Genomic DNA, 17,690 nt, shown 5'->3' on the forward strand with positions numbered 1-17,690 from the left:
TTGCAGCAGGCTCTACACTGACAGGGTGGAGCCTGCCTGGGAATCTCTCTCTCTCTCTCTCTCTCTCTCTGCCCCTCCCCTCATTCTCAAATAAAAATAAAAAATAAACTTAAAAATAAATAAATAAAATGGAATGTGCTCCAGTGCAATCTCTTCTAGTTTTATGCATCCAGTATCTTACCCCGATGAACCCACATAAAAATGATGAATCCATTATCAATTCCAGTGACACTGGAAATGAAGCTTGAGTGGCAGTCAGAATCGGAGAGAGAATGTCATTAGGTGAAAATCCTCCTTTCTGAGGATCTCTATTAGGAGCCATCAAAGCTTTACCCCTGACATGGAAGATCTTGCTGGGGGTTGAGAGAGGCTTTGCATACTCCTTGGTTCAAGAACTCAGGACAGTTGCTAGCCAAAAACTGGGCAGCCATTACTCAGCTGTGAGCATTAAAAATAAAAAGATAAACAATGGGGAAAAAAAGGAAGAAGAAGGAAGGCAAGAAAGAAGATAAAGGTAGTGATAACAATGTCATTAAAACCAAAAATAATTTGTCAGGAAAACAAGGATCATTTTATTTTTTTAATATTTTTTTGAGTTTATTTATTTATTTATTTTGAGAGTGAGAGTGTGAACATGAGTGGGGGAGCGGCAGAGAGAAAGGGAGAGGGAGAATCCCAAGCATTCTCTGTGCTGTCAGTACAGAGCCCAATGTGGGGCTTGATCTCATGAATCATGAGATCATGACCTGAGCCGAAATGAAGAGTTGGAGGCTTAAACTACTGAGCCACCCACGCACCCCAACAAGGATTGTTTTATATAGATAAAAGAAGATGTAAAATTCATGAACCTTCTTAGTAATATAGCCTTAAAAGAAATAAAGAAAAAACTTTCTGGAATATCAAAGAGAAAATGATAAATATAATTGTAAGAGGAATTAAAATATTTTTCTCATGATTTTGTAGAGAGCAAAAAGTAAAATAAGATTGACTCAGTAGGTAGGTATTGAACTTTGTATTTTACAAGCAGAGGCTATACCTTTGCCATGCCTCTGTGGACCATTTGCAGCGGCTGGTCATATACTTGGACACAGAAGTCCAATTATATAAGAAAAATGAGAAAATGGGGGCACTTAGGTGGCTCAGTCAGCTGAGCATCCTAATCTTGATTTTGGCTCGGGCCACAGTCTCATGGCTCCTGAGATCAAGCCCCATGTCGGGCTCTGTGCTGACAGTGCAGAGCCTGCTTGGGATTCTCTCTCTCTCTCCCTTTCTCTCTCTCCCTCTCCTGCTCATACTCTCTCTCTCCCTCTCTCTCTCAAAATAAATAAATTTAAAAAAGAGAAAATGTCGTAAACATATTTATATAATCATAGCTAACATACACTAAGAAAGGTTTAAGCAAACAAAACGCTTCAGTCCACGAATTATCTAACAGTTTCCAAAATAGTCTTAGAATATAAACGTTTCCAAAACTCCAAAGTTAATTTATAATCTTTAGGCAGATATTCATTGCAACTCTATTTGTAACAATAAAATGCTGGAAATAATCCAAATGTTTGTCAATAGGGGACTCAGACACTCACCACTGGAGAAGTGTAGCTAGAAATAAGGAGCATCTCTATATGCTTCTATGGATATGTACTCTGTAGAATGTGTTATTACCTGAAAAAAACAAGATGGAAGAAGATATATTTCACTATTTACCCCCAAAATGTGGCAGGGATATGAATATTTGCTTATATTTGAAATCATAACAACAAAAGGGCATAATAAAAACACTGAAAAAAAATTGGTTATATCGGGACTACAGTGAAAGAAACACAGATTGAAAGCTACATTTTGGATTATACCTTGTTTTGTGAATTTGAGTGTGGAACCATTTTTATATCATTATAAAAATCAAATTAAATTTCAAAAGTAATTCCTAAAACAGAAAGATAAAGATTACTGTGTTGAGTTAGTAGCTTAACTATACAAAGATAAATTATTTCAAGGGGCTTAAAAAACACCGATTTAATGTATAACCATTGGGATATATCCTAAGAATAAAAAGAATTCCAAGTACAACTTAATATGATAAATACTACATATACATACACACACATACGCACACGCACATACCTACATACATACATATGTTTTTCCTTGCCAGAATGCTGGAATTTCTGGGATATTCTGATGATTCAGTAGGACAGAATATGGGACAGAATACTGGAAAATAGCACTTAGAAGATCTAAGATTGTAAATGCTGAATCCACCTAAGGGCTATGTGTTGCTGAAATTTGCAAGGTGACTGTCTTTGCTGGGACCCAAACCTGATAAGAGCAAAAATTTTATTGGGAAAATCTTTTAAGTAAAAGAATAGTTACTAAGTGGAGGTGTAGGGTATATTTGAGGTCTTAACCTGTAAACAGAAAGTTGCAAGCAATTCCTGCATAAACTTTCTATCTTAAAAAAATATATAGAGATATAAACGTATCACTATATTAGTCCCTAAAAATCCCATCACTTCCCAGGAGTTCACACTATTCCTGAGATTTGCTTTCATGCAAGATTTTCTAGTGATTTAATAGTCCTTGTTTTCAAACTATCAGCTAGAAAAAATAGTCATTTCATTGGACAATAAGCTACGATTTTGATTCAAAGAAGATTCAGAAGATTCTGAAATGCGCACTGGAGTATTTTTGGAATGTGATTCAAATGGGTAAAGTTTAAACTGGAAAGAGCAAAAAGTTAAACATTTTCTATTTATAAAAAGTCAAACTATTTTTTCCTCACCTGGTTAAAAAGTTGGTACCAAAGTCACTAAATAGTTTCATATAATAAATAATCCTTTGTTGGATTCATTCCTACTTCTATTTTAGGAACTTATCGTGGTTTTCCCCTTTGGTTACCACCTCTACGTATCTTATGTTATCAAGCTATCTTTCATAAAATCTTCTAAGTGCTCTTTTATTCTTTATGGAAAATAGTGTGGGTGTGGGAATAACTAACTGGTTAAATTTAAAAACCACAATCAAAGACAGACACAGATATGTGACATGTATTACTATCTTCATGTTAACAACCTTATGACATCATTTTCTAAGCTGTTTCTGAGAATGAAATTCCCAGCCACATCATCAGCTAAATTCACTCAAATTCATTATCTGGATTTGGTGTTTCTCCTGCATGGTTAAAGCTTGGAATTTGAAAGCTTGAAATTTCTTGGAATCAAAAGTGATTTAATAAACAAAGTTAATTTCAATGAGTGATAGATTTGAAGTTTTTGCCAACACAGAGTCAAAGAGATCTATTAAGGCTCTAAAATAAGTAATTTTTTAAAAGATATCATTGGACATTTTGGTTCCCCCAAAGGACTCTGAATTGGCTAAGCATTTAATAATAAGAATGACTTTAAACTTCCTTTTCATCTCAGTATATTAAAAAAATCAGTTAATTTAACATCATCAAAGTGTAATTCCCTATTCACATCTTTCTTTCACAATAAAATTTTATCTGCAGAATTCCAGTTTGATCCTTATGCAGCACTGTGCTGAGTTCTCCTGCTCAGCTGCCTGAGGTATTCGTCTGAGTCTGTAGTAGGCATATGAAAGCATATTCCACCCATGTGGGACCAGAAGTTACTCCCAGAGCAGAAAGTCTTCTATCCTCAGCCCACTGCCTTGTAAACTTGTCCTTTAACTCCATACACTTTTGGACCTACAGTTACATTAACTCCAAGGAGGCAAGTACTTTGTTCTCTCAGGAGGGAAGGCCAGATCCCCACAGTAAATTGTGTAGAGGCTTCTTGGGTGCCTGCCCTCAGCCTGGAACTTTGCATTTGCTCTCTCATTCCATCCAGTCAACAACACCAAGAGGGAAAAAATCTCCATAAAAAATTTTTTAAAATTCCAGTATAGTTTACATGCAGAGTTTTATTAGTTTCAGATGTACAATATAGTGACTCAACAATTCCATACACCACCTAGTGCTCATCACAAGTGCCATCCTTAGTCCCCATCCCCATCTTACCCATTCCCCCCACTCCCTGCCCTGGTAACCATCAGTTTGTTCTTTGTAGTTAAGAGTCTGTTTCTTGGTTTGTATCTCTCTTCTTTTTTTTTTTAATGTTTATTGATTTTTTAGAGAGAGAGAGAGAGAGAGCATGCATGAGTGTGTGTAAGCAGGAAAGGGGCAGAGAGAGAAAGAGAAAGAGAATGAGAATCTCAAGCAGGCTCCTCACTGTCAGTGCAGAACCTGATATGGTGCTCCAATCCATGAACTGTGAGATCATGACCCGAGCCAAAGTCAGACACTTAACCAACTGAGCCATTCAGGCACCCCTTTCTATTTGTTTCTTAAATTCCACATATGAGTGAAAATCATATGGTATTTGTCTTTCTCTTACTGACTGATTTCACTTAGCATTATTTTCTCTAGTTCCATCCATGTCATTGCAAATGGCAAGATTTCCTTTTTTATGGCTGAATGATATGCCATCATATATATATAATATATATATATATATATATATATATATATATATCACATCTTGCTTATCCATTCACCTATTGATGGATACTTGGGCTGCTTCCATAATTTGGCTCTTGTAGATAATACTGCTATAAACATAGGGGTGCATATCCCTTTGAGCTAGTGTTTTTGTATTTTTTGGGTAAGTACCCAATAGTGTAATTACTGAATTGTAGGGTAGTTCTATTTTTAACTTTTTGAGGAAACTATGTTTTCCATAGTAGCTGCACAGTTTGCATTTCCACCAACAGTGCATGAATGTTCCTTTTTCTCCACATTCTTGCTAACACTTACTGTTGAAGAAATCTCCATTGAAATTGGGGACACTTCCTGTGTGAACTAGTACCAACCATGGTCACATGGCAGAAAGCAGAGCCTTGGGAAACTGACTGATATGTGTTGACCAGGCCGTAGGACTGAGGGAAATAAAGCAGTTGTGGGTACACGGGGGTGGAAGTCAGGAAGTTACCACAATAACTTGGGAGGTAGGGCTTTGCAAGAAGCTGGGGAAATAAAAATTTTTCAAGTTTCATATTTCTCTGTTAAGGCCAGAGAAAATTGGAGCGTGTTTTATAGTAGAAATGAGTCAGCCAGACCGCTCTGTAGGTCTATAGGGCAAAAACATTTTGTTGAAAAGCCCCGTGAGTATTATTCTCATGGAACAGTCTTTTCCTAATTCTAGGGTCTTTTATGTGCTCTGTAGAATGGAGTGTGCATGTTTGGGTGGGAATATATCGGCCACAAGTCTCTCCATCTTTTATTTTTCCTTTCCATGTTGTTTACTGTCTCTTTTCCTCTTGCTCTATCCAAAGATACCAAAGGAGCCAAGCAAAGTGCCCCCCTTTTGTAGAGTTAAACATCTTCATATACGGATAAATGGCTCTGTTGGGTAGGTGAGTGCAAGATCTGGTTGTAGCAAAGCTGGGCAGCACATCAGCAACTCCAGATGCTTAGGCCACCTCTCTGTCACCCTTCTAACTCCCACATGGCACTGTGCCCTGAAGGTCAGATGGAGGCAGGGCCTGGGCCTGCCAAGTTTTTTTTTACTGGTATTCGTGTATCCTTTTTCTATGTGCCAATTCAGCATGATCTAGGCAAGGATTATTTATTTTGTAAGGACTGAAAATGACTGAAAGTAGCTCAAGTAAAGGAGGGTCCACTGGAAGACTTTGAGGTTATGTCCTGGAGTTCATTTGTAGGAAGTGTGCCTGGACCCCCTGGGAACTCTTTCACTCTTGCACTGTCTCCCTGAGTGAGGTGCCAACTGCTCCTGCTATTTTCCAGGATGGATGTGGCAAGGCTCACCTGACATGACTCCAGGGCTGTAACGACTATATGACTGCACCATTTTGTTTTAAAAAGTGGTGTTCCTCTTAGCCAATGTGTTATATACAAGTTGTTACAAGGTATGCTGCAAAATGCCTGCAATAAAATTCTTGTTAATTCACATTCATTTAAAAACATTAAGTGAATTTCATTTAATTTTCATGCAAGTGCAGGATTGGAAGTTGTCACATCAACACTAGATGGTCAAGTAGCTAATGCTAGGATGCCAGAATTCCAAAAGGGTTGGGAGTCATTGTTGGGGGTGTCAAAGAATTCGTTTCCCCCATAGGCACATGGCTTTGAGCCAGCATACCTCATAATTCCTTCCCTTCCATCCCCTTCTCTATTTTCCACCCCTTTCTTGTAGTCAGTTCAACCAGGGGGATGTGGATGTCAGGTATTTATGTTAGCCTTTTAACATCCAAATAGTTATTTCTCAGACACATGGTGACTTGTAAGGGTTGGTGCTGTTCTGATACTTATCCTTTGGAAGTTTAAAAAGTCTTTATTTTGAGGGTGCTCAGGTGGCTCAATTGGTTAAACATCCAACTTTGGCTCAGTCATAATCTCGTGGTTCATGAGCTCAAGCCCCACACCGGGCTCCATGCTGACAGTTCAGAGCCTGGAGCTTGCTTTGGATTCTGTGTCTCCCTTGCTCTCTGCCCTTCCTTCGCTCATGCTCTGTCTCTCTCTCTCTCTCTGTCTCTCTCTGTCTCTTTAAAAATAAATAAACATTAAAATAAATAAATAAATAAGCAGTCTTCATTTTGTATTAAATATGTGACCAGAGGCCAGGGTCCAGAAGGTCAGACTCAGATGATAAACCAGTAGGTTGTAAATAGCTCCATAAAGGTCATTGAATCCAAACTGATCTAGAGTGAAGGATTAAGATAAAGGAACAGAAAGGCAAATGTAGATTCATGCAAAGAATTAACAACATAAATATTCAGGGGGGATAAAGAATGGAAAGAACTTGCAGTGGTCTTTGTTCTCAGGTAAAATGCCAGGTTGGTCACCTCTATTGCTACGGCTGTGACCCTACTGTACTACTTATGCCACTGTAACATCCAGAAGATGGGACTTGATGAGTCATGCACACTTCCAGAGTGTTTGGTCAGGGAAACCCTGGGAGTACTAGGATGGTGAATACTGTCAGCACCAAAAGGACAAGAGATGATCTTTTGTCAGATGAGATAAAGAAAGGACATTCAGAGACACAGAATATGGAAGCAATTATCTGCCCTCCTAGGAGAGGATGCTGTAATCAAGTACAACAAGCATTTGGGTGAACTCCTGCATCTAGGCTTGGAGGGAGTTGATGCCATCTGGCAGATGGGTGGGAGAACTTTCATTAGTCCCAGGTGTTCTTTGAGGGCCACACATCCAGAGCATTATAGTTGTTTTTTTTTAAAATTTTTTTTAATGTTTTATTTATTTTTGAGAGACAGAGTGTGTGAGCAGGGGAGGGAGACACAGAGCAGAGACAGGGGGAGACACAGAATCTGAAGCAGGCTCCAGGCTCTGAGCTGTCAGCACACAGCCTGATGTGAGGCTCGAACCCATGAACTGTGAGATTATGACCTGAGCTGAAATTGTACGCTTAACTGACTGAGCCACACAGGAGCCCTGGGAGCCTTTTAGCTTTAAGGCAAGAGTGGGACCAATATTTCCAGTCCATTTGTGAATGATCCCAGAGAAAGAAGCAGAGGAGAGGAAGATACCACTTTTTTATCCACCCTGGAGGAGTCCCTAAAGCCTCATTAGTATCTCAACTGTTTGGTCTAAATTGAAGGGTGTAAATACAGTGTTCTTTTTAAACCTAAAGTTAAATTTGATTGATTGATGAATTAATTGATTGATCAGTGGTCACTGGGAACTTAAACATGAATATTATATGATCAAAGCCCTTAAGGAGGTTAGAGTTTAAATGGGGAATACAAATATCTATGATGCTGTGTGATAAGGGCAACAATAAAGCACGTACAAGATATAAGGAATCTTCTGGGCTTTGCATTGGACAAAATGTCCTTGGGAGGTCCTTTCCCGGCAAGCCAGTATGGGCTCAGCTCCAACTCCAGTGATTCTAAATGAGTCTAAAGATAACAGATTATCTCACATCTGGAACCGTGCCCACTGTCTGAAATTTCCCAGTGGCCACCAATAAGGTCTGGTCCCTACAGGCCCATTAGTTATTATCTATCCTACATTGCTACTTCTGGAACAGACACCAGACATGTAGTATTAGAAACAGTACCACAGGGCTTTGTCCCAAACAATCTTTGAAATAGGCCTGTTTCCACTCTGGCTTGTGCTGGGGAAGCAACACCTTTGCTTCCTGATTTCTGTCACATGTCTTCCTGCAGTTTTGTCTCCTAAGACCAGCTGGTGGAAGAGCTCAAAGTGCAAGGAGCCAGTCATGAGGGACCTGGAGCTCAAGAAATGAGCAGTAAACACTTAGCACATCATAAACATGGATAATTTAACAAGACATACAGATAGATGGCCCCGGTGGACTTCTACTGGATTAGTAGACTGCCTCTTGCTCTTAGTGGTTCTTTCCGTGCTGGTTTTTGGGGAAAAAGTATAAAAGACATTCTGTTAGGAAGATGAGAAAAAAATGCTTCTGTTTTAGACAAAGCTTGTGAGGGTTCAAGGATCACCCATCTATTGGCCAAAATGAGTTTCAGTGGCTTAAAAATGAGAAAGATAAGTACAGGCATTTTTGCCTTCTCATTGTACTTAAAGGCAGATTTTACAAGTCTTTCTTCTCCACCTGAAAACAGGACTTGAGAAATAGTAAAAAGAGATACTGGATATGACTAGAGTTTCAGCATCCTAAAGATGAATATTGTTCTTAGAAGTAAATGCTTGGTTCCAGAAGCTTTCTGAATACCATGCAGTGCTGAAGAAACTATCACTGCTGGCTCAGACCTTGATAAGATAATAACATATATTAGATGTTTTCCCTAGTCAGACACACTTCTAAGTGTCATATATGTGTGTGTATGTGTGTGTATATATATATATATATGTATATATATATATACACACACACATATACACAATTTATATATGTATATATACACACTATATATTCTAATATGTGATAGATAAATAGATACAGATATACTAATTTATTCTCTTAGGACATAAGGGATTAGCAGACCTTTCAAGTCCTGGTATGTTCTAAGACAAGTTAACCCAGAAACTGTCATGGAAAAACAGATTCAGCAAAAAGGGACCAGCCAACATGTTACGCAGAAGTCCCCGTGGCTTAGTGGCAGGGATTGGACATTGTGCCCTTAGGGGAAAAACGATGAGATCAGAGCAGACTGGGAGAGATCAGGTCTGGCACTTGTGCAGCAGGCCTGGATTCAAAGATGATCTGATGGGAAGCTGGGCAGACAGTTGGGCTGAGGCATTCATCCATAGGGGCCGGCCAGAGAGGCACAGTTTGGATTGAGAATGTGGGTGCACCAGATCAAAGCAGCAGGCCTGAGGAAGGGGTGCCGGGGTCTAGAGAGAAGCTTCAGCCCCTGGGATAAAGTGGCAGTTGCTTTTTATAGAGCACTGGTGTATGGGGTGCTCTGGGAGAACCCTGCGAAGGGTGTAGGGTCTCCAGCACTATTTGGGCATACCCTCCCACGGTTTGGTGACCCAGGCAAAAAAAGGGACAAAGTACAAGAATAACAATAGCAGGGAGAAGTTGTGCTAGATTTCATCCCAACACCAAAATGTAGTTACAAACAAGTAGAAGAAGAAGATTTTTACACCCTACTCTGAGCCCTAGAAGGCTATAGTGGACTGGGATTCATTCTCCTTTACCATCAGGTCTAGGATTCTTTTTTTTTTTTTTTTAATTAAAAAAATGTTTATTTATTTTTGAGAGAGAGAGAGAGAGAGCAAGCAAGGAAGGGGCAGAGAGAGGGCGACACAGAATCTGAAGTAAGCTCCAGGCTCTGAGCTGTCAGCACAGAGCCCAACACGGGGCTCAAACCCACGAACCATGAGATCGTGACCTGAGCTGAAGTTAGATGTTTAACTGCCTGAGCCACCCAGGCGCCCCAGGTCTAGGATTCTGACTGTTAATAATACTGACTTTGGGGATCTCCATTCTTAGGATTACTCAGAATTTGTTGTTTAAATCCTACGTGGCTTGTACTAATAGGCACTAATGCCAAGCTTTTACCACTAAATTCATAGGCTTGTCAAATAAATGGTAACACCAAGAGATCTGCTGCAAGTTACTACTTGTAACCCATGTGTAATCCATTCTTGCTTGGTGTCTTAAGGTATTCTTTAGTTCCTAATCCCTAAACCTAAATAAAGAGTTGGCAACCTTTTTCTTTTAAGACCAGTGGTAAATACTTTAGCCCTTGCTGGCAATATTCATTTCTGCCACTGTGGTGGGAATCTGTGATAGACAGTAAGACAAATAGGTATGGCTATGTTCCAGTAAAACTTTATTGACAAAACAGGCAGCAACCAGATTTGGCATGTGGACCACCGCTGCTGATCCACGATAGAAATGAACAAAGAGATATATACATTTTATACTCTCCACGAGCAATTTTTAAATTCTAATTGTTTTTTTTTTCTAAAGGATGGGGGGTAGGAGGAACCATTTTACCTGTGTGTCCCTGTCATTTACCTTCTAGCTTCCATTTGTAACTCTGGAAGCGAATAGCCTCAAACCAAACTTCCTGTCTGCTTTTAAGATACAGAAGCGGCTGGAACGTGTTATTGCGGGTTTTTTTAATTTTAAGGACCGATATCCTGCTTGCTACTTTTTCCTCCCATCTAGTGAAGTTCTTCATACACAGACAGCCTCTGGTAAGAGTTGAGTAGTGTCTCTTTCGCGGCCACTACTCTTTCTTTCTCCCATTTCACTGGCAACAATGACCATCTAATTTGGCCTTCTTTGGCACTGCTTATCCAAACAGAGAGTTAATGTATTCAAAGATGAGGCAAATGCAGTTTCTTTCAAAATGCAGGAAAATACCAAACGCAGAACTCGAGTGAGAAACTATTAGAAGAGACTGATCCTGGCCAAAATCAAGTCCAAAAGTTAAACATGTTTGCCCTCCTTATCTAAGGAATGAAAATGCTCAGATGCAGGGCAGAACCTGATAAACACTAAATTGTCTTCAGCAATTAGCAACTTCCGTCACCTGTTATTGCTTGGCTAGTGTCTTCCCAAAAGATATAGGGAAATGCTAATTTAGCCCTTGGGGCCTGTGAATGTCACCTTATTTGGAAATAGGGTCTTTGCAGATGTAATCAAGTTAAGGTGAAGTCATTAGGGTAGATCCTAATATAATATGACTGGTATTTTCATAAGGTGACAGAAATCTGGACACAGACACACACACACAGAGGAGAATGCCACGTAAAGACAGAGATGTGCGGGGAGAAGGAGGCCACATGACAATGGAAGCAAAGATGGGAATGAGGTAGCCACAATGCAAGAAATATCAGAGATGGCTGATAACTTTCAGGAGCTAGGGGAGAAGCATGGCACAGGCTCGCTCTCAGGCCTCCAGAACCTTGCTGGCACTTTGATTTTGGACTTCTAAGCCTCCAGAACCATGAAAGCGCAAACAGCTATTGTTTTAAGTTACTCAGTCTGTGGTAATTTGTGGCAGTCCTAGGAAACTAAGATACCAACTATGGGCTGACACAGAATAATTCAAATAAATTTCATAGAGCGTTCCCCTCTCCTCTTGTTAAATGTCCTCCTCACTGTCTAGATACTCAGTAATGGAGTCAGCTCAGTAATTCTGCCATCAGATGCACAGGCCACATTTGATTTTGATTTATCTTTCAGATAACCCGGGACTTTCAAAGTTAAATGGAAATGATCATTTTAATACTTTGCCTGATGTGGATTCAGAGCCAGGCCAAAGGCAGTTTGGCAACCTGTCAGCAACTGATAGTATGACTGAAAAACCTGATATGTCAGCTATTGTTCTACTGTATTAGCTTCTTTGGATCCTATGAACTCATGAAATATAACAAAGCGCTGTATTGTCTAAACTCTTCTGAATATATGGCTAGCGGTCACATAACTCCTTTTGTCTTAGTCTACGCCTGTCAAAGAGGAATTCTCTGGTGTCTTTGTTTTCCTTTAGAGCTTTCCCCTCTAATTTGATCTGTACTTGATGACATGGTCATAAAGAACACCACGTACCTGGTAGAGCAGAATCGCACGTAAGCATTGCTAGAGTCAAAGGAAGGAAATTACCCAGGCAGAAGAATTCTAAGAGCTAACGTTTATTGATTCCTGTGTGCCAAACTCTTCTTCAGATGCTTGACAGCAGATACCATTTTTATTCTTACAAGGACCCTATTGGGCAGGTGTTATTTCTCTCCTCCCTTTACAGCAAACAAACCAATTGATGGCAGCGATGAGTAGAAGTCACCAGAGGTCACGGGGCTGATGAGCACCAGGGCTAAGATTATGAACCCAGGTGGTCTGGATGCAAAGTCTTTTCCTTAACCATTACTCCGTTGGCTTTCTACCTGGGAAATACTCCCATCCTGGATCTGAACCTTGGCGTGTTTTCCTCACTGAAAAGCATTGTTTTTATGGCCTTTTCATCTAATGGAAATTTTGGATCTATGTGTTTGCCCAAGGTTGTAGGATCATCTCTGCAGGAAGGGGATGGAATGAGCCCCTGAAGTCCAGCTCTGGAGTATTTGTGATTGTTGATGTTACAGAGGCCTCTTGATCTTTGAATGATCTAGGCCACAGGGGCACCATTTTTAAGCAGTCACATTTTCTCCAACTAGACCCACTAACCAGAAATATCACAACATTTTCAAAATGAAATGTTTTGTTTTCGTATCATGTTATTATACAATAAAATTAGTGCCAGTGATTGACTGCAGGTCTACTTACCTCCTTACACAGCACACATCTGGGATGAGATATCAGAGATCCAGGGAAGAGAGGGCCAGAGTCCAGTGCCTCTTTTGGGAGGGCTCCTATAGACCAGCATCTCCTACTGTTGAAGTGGTCAAGAGGGAAATGGATTAGGGAAAGGATGGGTCAGGATTGCTTCTAGGATAGGAGTTTAATCCCATCGTCCCCAAAACCCCCTGCCCACAAAAAATTTTTTATTAAAATTCTTTTGACTATTCTAAAATGACTTTCCTAGATAACCCAATCTATTTATACACATAATTGAAAATCAATGTTATGCCCAACTGAATCATAAAGAAAGAACAAAAGGAAAGTAAATGGAAAGTAAATAGTATGATACTTATAGCTCAGGACCAACTATAGCAAAGTCATAATGATGTAGTCAAATGTTTGCACCCATGTGTGGAATCTGCAAATGTGAGTATGTGCTGATACAGGGTGTGGTGTGAGTCACCTATTGAGAGTAGCCTTACCTCAGGAGATGAGATTTTTCCAGTGGTGAGTAATCTAAGTAAAGTTATTAGCAAAACAGCATATAAGCTCCCCCTGATTAAAAAAAATTGTCAACAAAGCAACATATAATTTTCCCTCCAGTTTAGTGGCGTTGCGGGGATATTCAGCCTATATCAAAACCCAGAGAAAACACTGTGTGAATGTGGGAAATAGACTGGGGTCCTGACTTTGTCACCTACGTGAATTAATTCAATGGTTAAGCAGGATGTGGGACTATCTAGTTGTGGGACCATCCACAGTTCCATGATATCCACCATATCCAAACTTCAACTGTTGGGACATACAACCGCCCCTTTAAATTTCCACACCTCCAGGCGCTGGATCACTCCAACTGGCGGCCACTAGGTTAGGGCTTCCTTCTTCCCAAATCTCTTTTGTCCCCTTGTCCTCTCCTGTCTCTGCCTTCCTCTCTTCTCCCTTCTCTTTTCCTCTGCTGCCACTCCTGTTCATCTCCCGTGTTCCCTTGCCTTTCCCCTCCTTGCTCTGCTTTTCCCATCTCCTCCTCCTTCGCACTTTCATCAGGGAGGAGGTGGTGGCCCTCTTGTAAGAGCAGAGTTGAGGGGTTCCTGTCTCTTGCGGAGAGTATATCTCATAAGACTGCCTGCAGCTATTTTCCCAGCGCTGAACATCCTCACACTGCATTTTCTCTCTCTGTCTCTCTCTCCAAATTTTGATCTGTAATTTCAACTGTATAGGTCAGAAAAACACAGTCAGAGAAACACTGTGATATCAGAGCCTTAACTCTTTAATATAATTTTAATATAGACTCTTAAACACCAAATAATGGCTAAAGTATACATACATTATTGCCTTTAAGTTTCATCTTATCCCCATTTTACAGATGAGGGACAGAGACACAGAAATTAAATGACAGGCCCAGCCTACAGAGTTCATAAACAGCAGAGCTGGGATATTGTGTTAACTCGGCAAGGGGTGTCATGACGGCAGTTCCTATCCCCAGAGAACTGGCTACCTAGCGCACAGGAAAAACCTGAAAACGAATAGGTGAAAATTTGACAGCTAATATTTATTGGGTATTGTCATGTGTCATTAAGTGTGTTCTACACACATCATCTTATTAATTTTTTTAAATGTTTATTTATTGATTTTGAGAGAGAGAGAGAGAGGACAATTGAGAGAGAGAGAGAGAGAGAGAGAGAGAGAGAGAGAGCATGTGGGGAGGGGCAGAGAGACAGGGGAGAGAGAGAGTCCCAAGCAGACTCCATGCCGTCATCATGGAGCCTGACTCAGGCCTGAACCGACAAACTGTGAGATCATGACCTGAGCCTAAATCAAGAGTCAGACGCTTACTGAATGAGCCACCCAGGTGCCCCTCTTATTAATCTTTTTAATAAACCTGTAATGCCCATGATTTTGTTGTTGTTGCTGTTTGTTTGTATTTAGCGTCACCATGCACTTGCAGGTAAGGGACCACAGGTAGAGAGGCTGCTAGTAAGTAGTTGGTCTGGGATTCAGACACAGACTGCCTGGGGAGCCTGGGTTCTCACCCACTAGTCTAAGCCCTGGGATTTCAAGAGAGGGAAATGTTTCTGGCAGCTGGGATCAGGGAGTGGCATTGCAGCTGAGCTTAGGGTTGGGGTAAATTTCCACAGGTGGAGATGGGGAGGCATATTCCGTGCCTGGAATGGGTGGAGCCTGGGGGACAAGGAGAGGTAGTCACATAGTGCTTTCTCCTTTTACATTAAACACTGTTTTTTAATTAAAAAAATTTTTTTACATCTATTTATTTTTGAGAGACAGAGAGAGACAAAGCGCAAGCAGGGGAGGGGCAGAGAGAGGGAGACAGACAGCTGTTGGCTGTCGAAGCAGGCTGCTGGCTCTGAGCTGTCAGCACAGACTGTGACATAGGGCTCGAACCCATGAACCATGAGATCATGACCTGAGCCAAAGTCAGGCACTCAAACGACTGAGCCACCCAGGCACCCCTCCTTTTACATTTTAAAGGCACGCTTTGTTTGTTTGTTTTCTAAATGTTCATTTATTTTGAGAGAGAGAGAGCGCATGAGTTGAGGGGGACAGAGAGAGAGAGACAGACAGACAGACAGAATCTCAAGAGGGCTATGTCTTGACAGCCCCCACTGAGGGCTCATGTTCCATGAGATCATGACCTGAGACGAAACCAAGAACCTGATGCTTAAAGGACTGACTCACCCAGACGCTCCTGTTTGTTTGTTTGTTTTTAATTCCAGTTGAATATTGAAGAGAATGAGCCTTACTGTTGAACATCTGTAATTAGAACAAATACATCTTTATCTGTTCTGGGCGACTATTGAAATAGTTTGTGAGAGGGGCACCTGGGTAGCTCAGTCTTTTAAGTGTCTGACTCTTGATTTCGGCTCAGGTCATGATCTCGTAGTTTATGAGTTTGAGCCCCCCATCAGGGTCCACACTAATAGTGTGGAGCCTGCTTGGGATTCTCTCTCTCTCTGCCCCTACCAAACTCATGTGCTCTCTCTCTTTCTTAAAATAAATAAATAAACTTAAAAGAAAAAACACTTATTTTTAAAAAATGAAATAGTTTGAGAAAGCACCATGGTCATTCCTGCCTGGCGCTCTGTGCACTCTGTGTACCAGGAAATGGTCTGAAGGCAAGGGCCGGAGCTCCAGTCCTCACTCTGCCTGTCGATCTTGGGCCTTCTACCTGATCCTCCCCATTCTTCCACAAGTGTGGGGTAATGACACAGGCCATGGTTATCCTGGAAAGACCCTGGAAGGCCTAAGGAGGGAACAGGGGTGCCCGGCTTCAGAGGAGAGGTGCTACGAAACTCTAAGGCATCAAACATTTTTATTAGTCTGCTTAATCTGTCCTTTTAATATGTAGTAGTAATTAACATTGGCCCTGGGCAACTCAGAACAGGAATGTTGCGACCTCAGTTAATTTGTAGAGTGCCCTGGTGTTTGCACATACATGCTCTAATTCAATCTTTACTAATTTTCCTATGAAGGAAGCAGGATGATTATGATCAATTGCCATTTTTACAAAAACTGAGACCCAAACCATTTGTTTAGCAAATGCAAGATCTGGGTATAAAATTCCAGGCTTCCAACGTGCAGTTTAGACTACTTTCCAAGGACCATAGAAGAGGCTTTCTGGGGACAACCCTTGCTAAATTTCTTGGCAAAATTCAAGACAGGCAAGAGCACAGACTTGCTAATGCTGTTTGCACATAGTACATAACCCACAGTGACACTGAATTTCTAAATCTTTTTAAAAATTCAGCTCCAAGTTTGCCCCTCTTGCTTTAACCCCTCCAGATAGAATCTGCCACTTCTGCAGCAATCCCGTGAGGCTGCCCACCTGCCCCTGTAATTACACGTACTGCGTCATACAACAATAATTCGTTTATATGTCTGTCCCCTCCATCTCTTCCCCTTGTCTCCCCACCCCCCGGGGACAGTGACGCAGGGCCAGCCATCTTGGGTCTCCAGTACCCAGCAGGTTGCTAGATGTAATAAATGCCCAAGAAGGATCTTTATGTTTTTCATAAAAGGAAAAACTTACTTCAACTGCGTAAAATTCAGAAATATTTGAACAGTAAGGAATATCAAAAATGAAATAAAGTTAAAAAGAAATCGAAAAATAAGAAATGGCTACAAAATATCAAATCCTCTAATCTATGAATTAATAATAAAAATATTACTAAGTTCAGCTAGGGATGATGCTGCCATTTGGGGCTGTGTGTATGTGTTGTTTTAAATACCAGTCAAAACATTTTGAGGTAATACTTTTACTGATTTCTAAAAAATTTTAATGTTGATTCATTTACTTTGAAAGAGAAAGAGCATACACATATGTGAGGGAAGGGCAGAGATAAAGAGAGAAAGAGAAATAGAAGGAGAGAGAATCCCAAGCAGGCTCCACACCGACAACACAGAGCCCAGCTCAGGGATCAAACTCTCAAACCGTGAGATCATGACCTGCGCTGAAATCAAGAGTCAGACGCTTAACCGACTGAGCCACCCAGGCGCCCGGGGACTTTTACTGATTTCTAGTAGCAGCTCAGAGGGTATAGAAATGGTCTTTACTCTTCTAAATGTTTCCATTTGGTCATGTCAAGGTTCAATGATAATTTAAGTAATAATGGACCTTTTTCTTGAAGCAAAATGCAATATATCATCAATATTCTACAGGGTCTACTGAAGTGGAAACGACATACGTACAAGAATTATAGAACAACCATCTGTATTAGAAAAACACTACCTTAGGAATTATCATTCTATCAGACCTTACTAACAGCACATGTTTCATCAATTAAGTAATAGTAGTTGAACTAAAAAGAGATGTATCAAAATGACTTCTAAAGTCTTTATTTTTTTAATGTTTATTTGTTTTTGAGAGAGAAGAGCATGAGCAGGGTGGAGGCAGAGATAGAGGGAGAGAGAGGGTAC

General features: G+C 40.6%; 1 protein-coding gene across 7 annotated transcripts in view; it reads right to left on the reverse strand.

Moving 5' to 3' along the window:
• KLHL31 (kelch like family member 31) overlaps nt 1-17,690 on the reverse strand; it is a 129,943-nt gene that overhangs the window by 72,407 nt on the left and 39,846 nt on the right. For 6 of the 7 annotated variants that reach the window (XR_006298957.1, XR_006298955.1, XR_006298958.1 and 3 more), the window contains exons 4-5: nt 12,744-12,849; nt 1,584-1,662 (exon numbers count right to left, since the gene is read on the reverse strand). The gene's annotated coding sequence lies outside the window, so the exon portion shown is untranslated. Of the gene's footprint in view, nt 1-1,583; nt 1,663-8,341; nt 8,406-12,743; nt 12,850-17,690 lie in introns of those variants that run through there. The other variant, XR_006298961.1, reaches the window with a different exon arrangement.

Source organism: Prionailurus bengalensis, chromosome B2 (genome assembly GCF_016509475.1).
Source record: "Prionailurus bengalensis isolate Pbe53 chromosome B2, Fcat_Pben_1.1_paternal_pri, whole genome shotgun sequence".
NCBI lineage: Eukaryota > Metazoa > Chordata > Mammalia > Carnivora > Felidae > Prionailurus > Prionailurus bengalensis.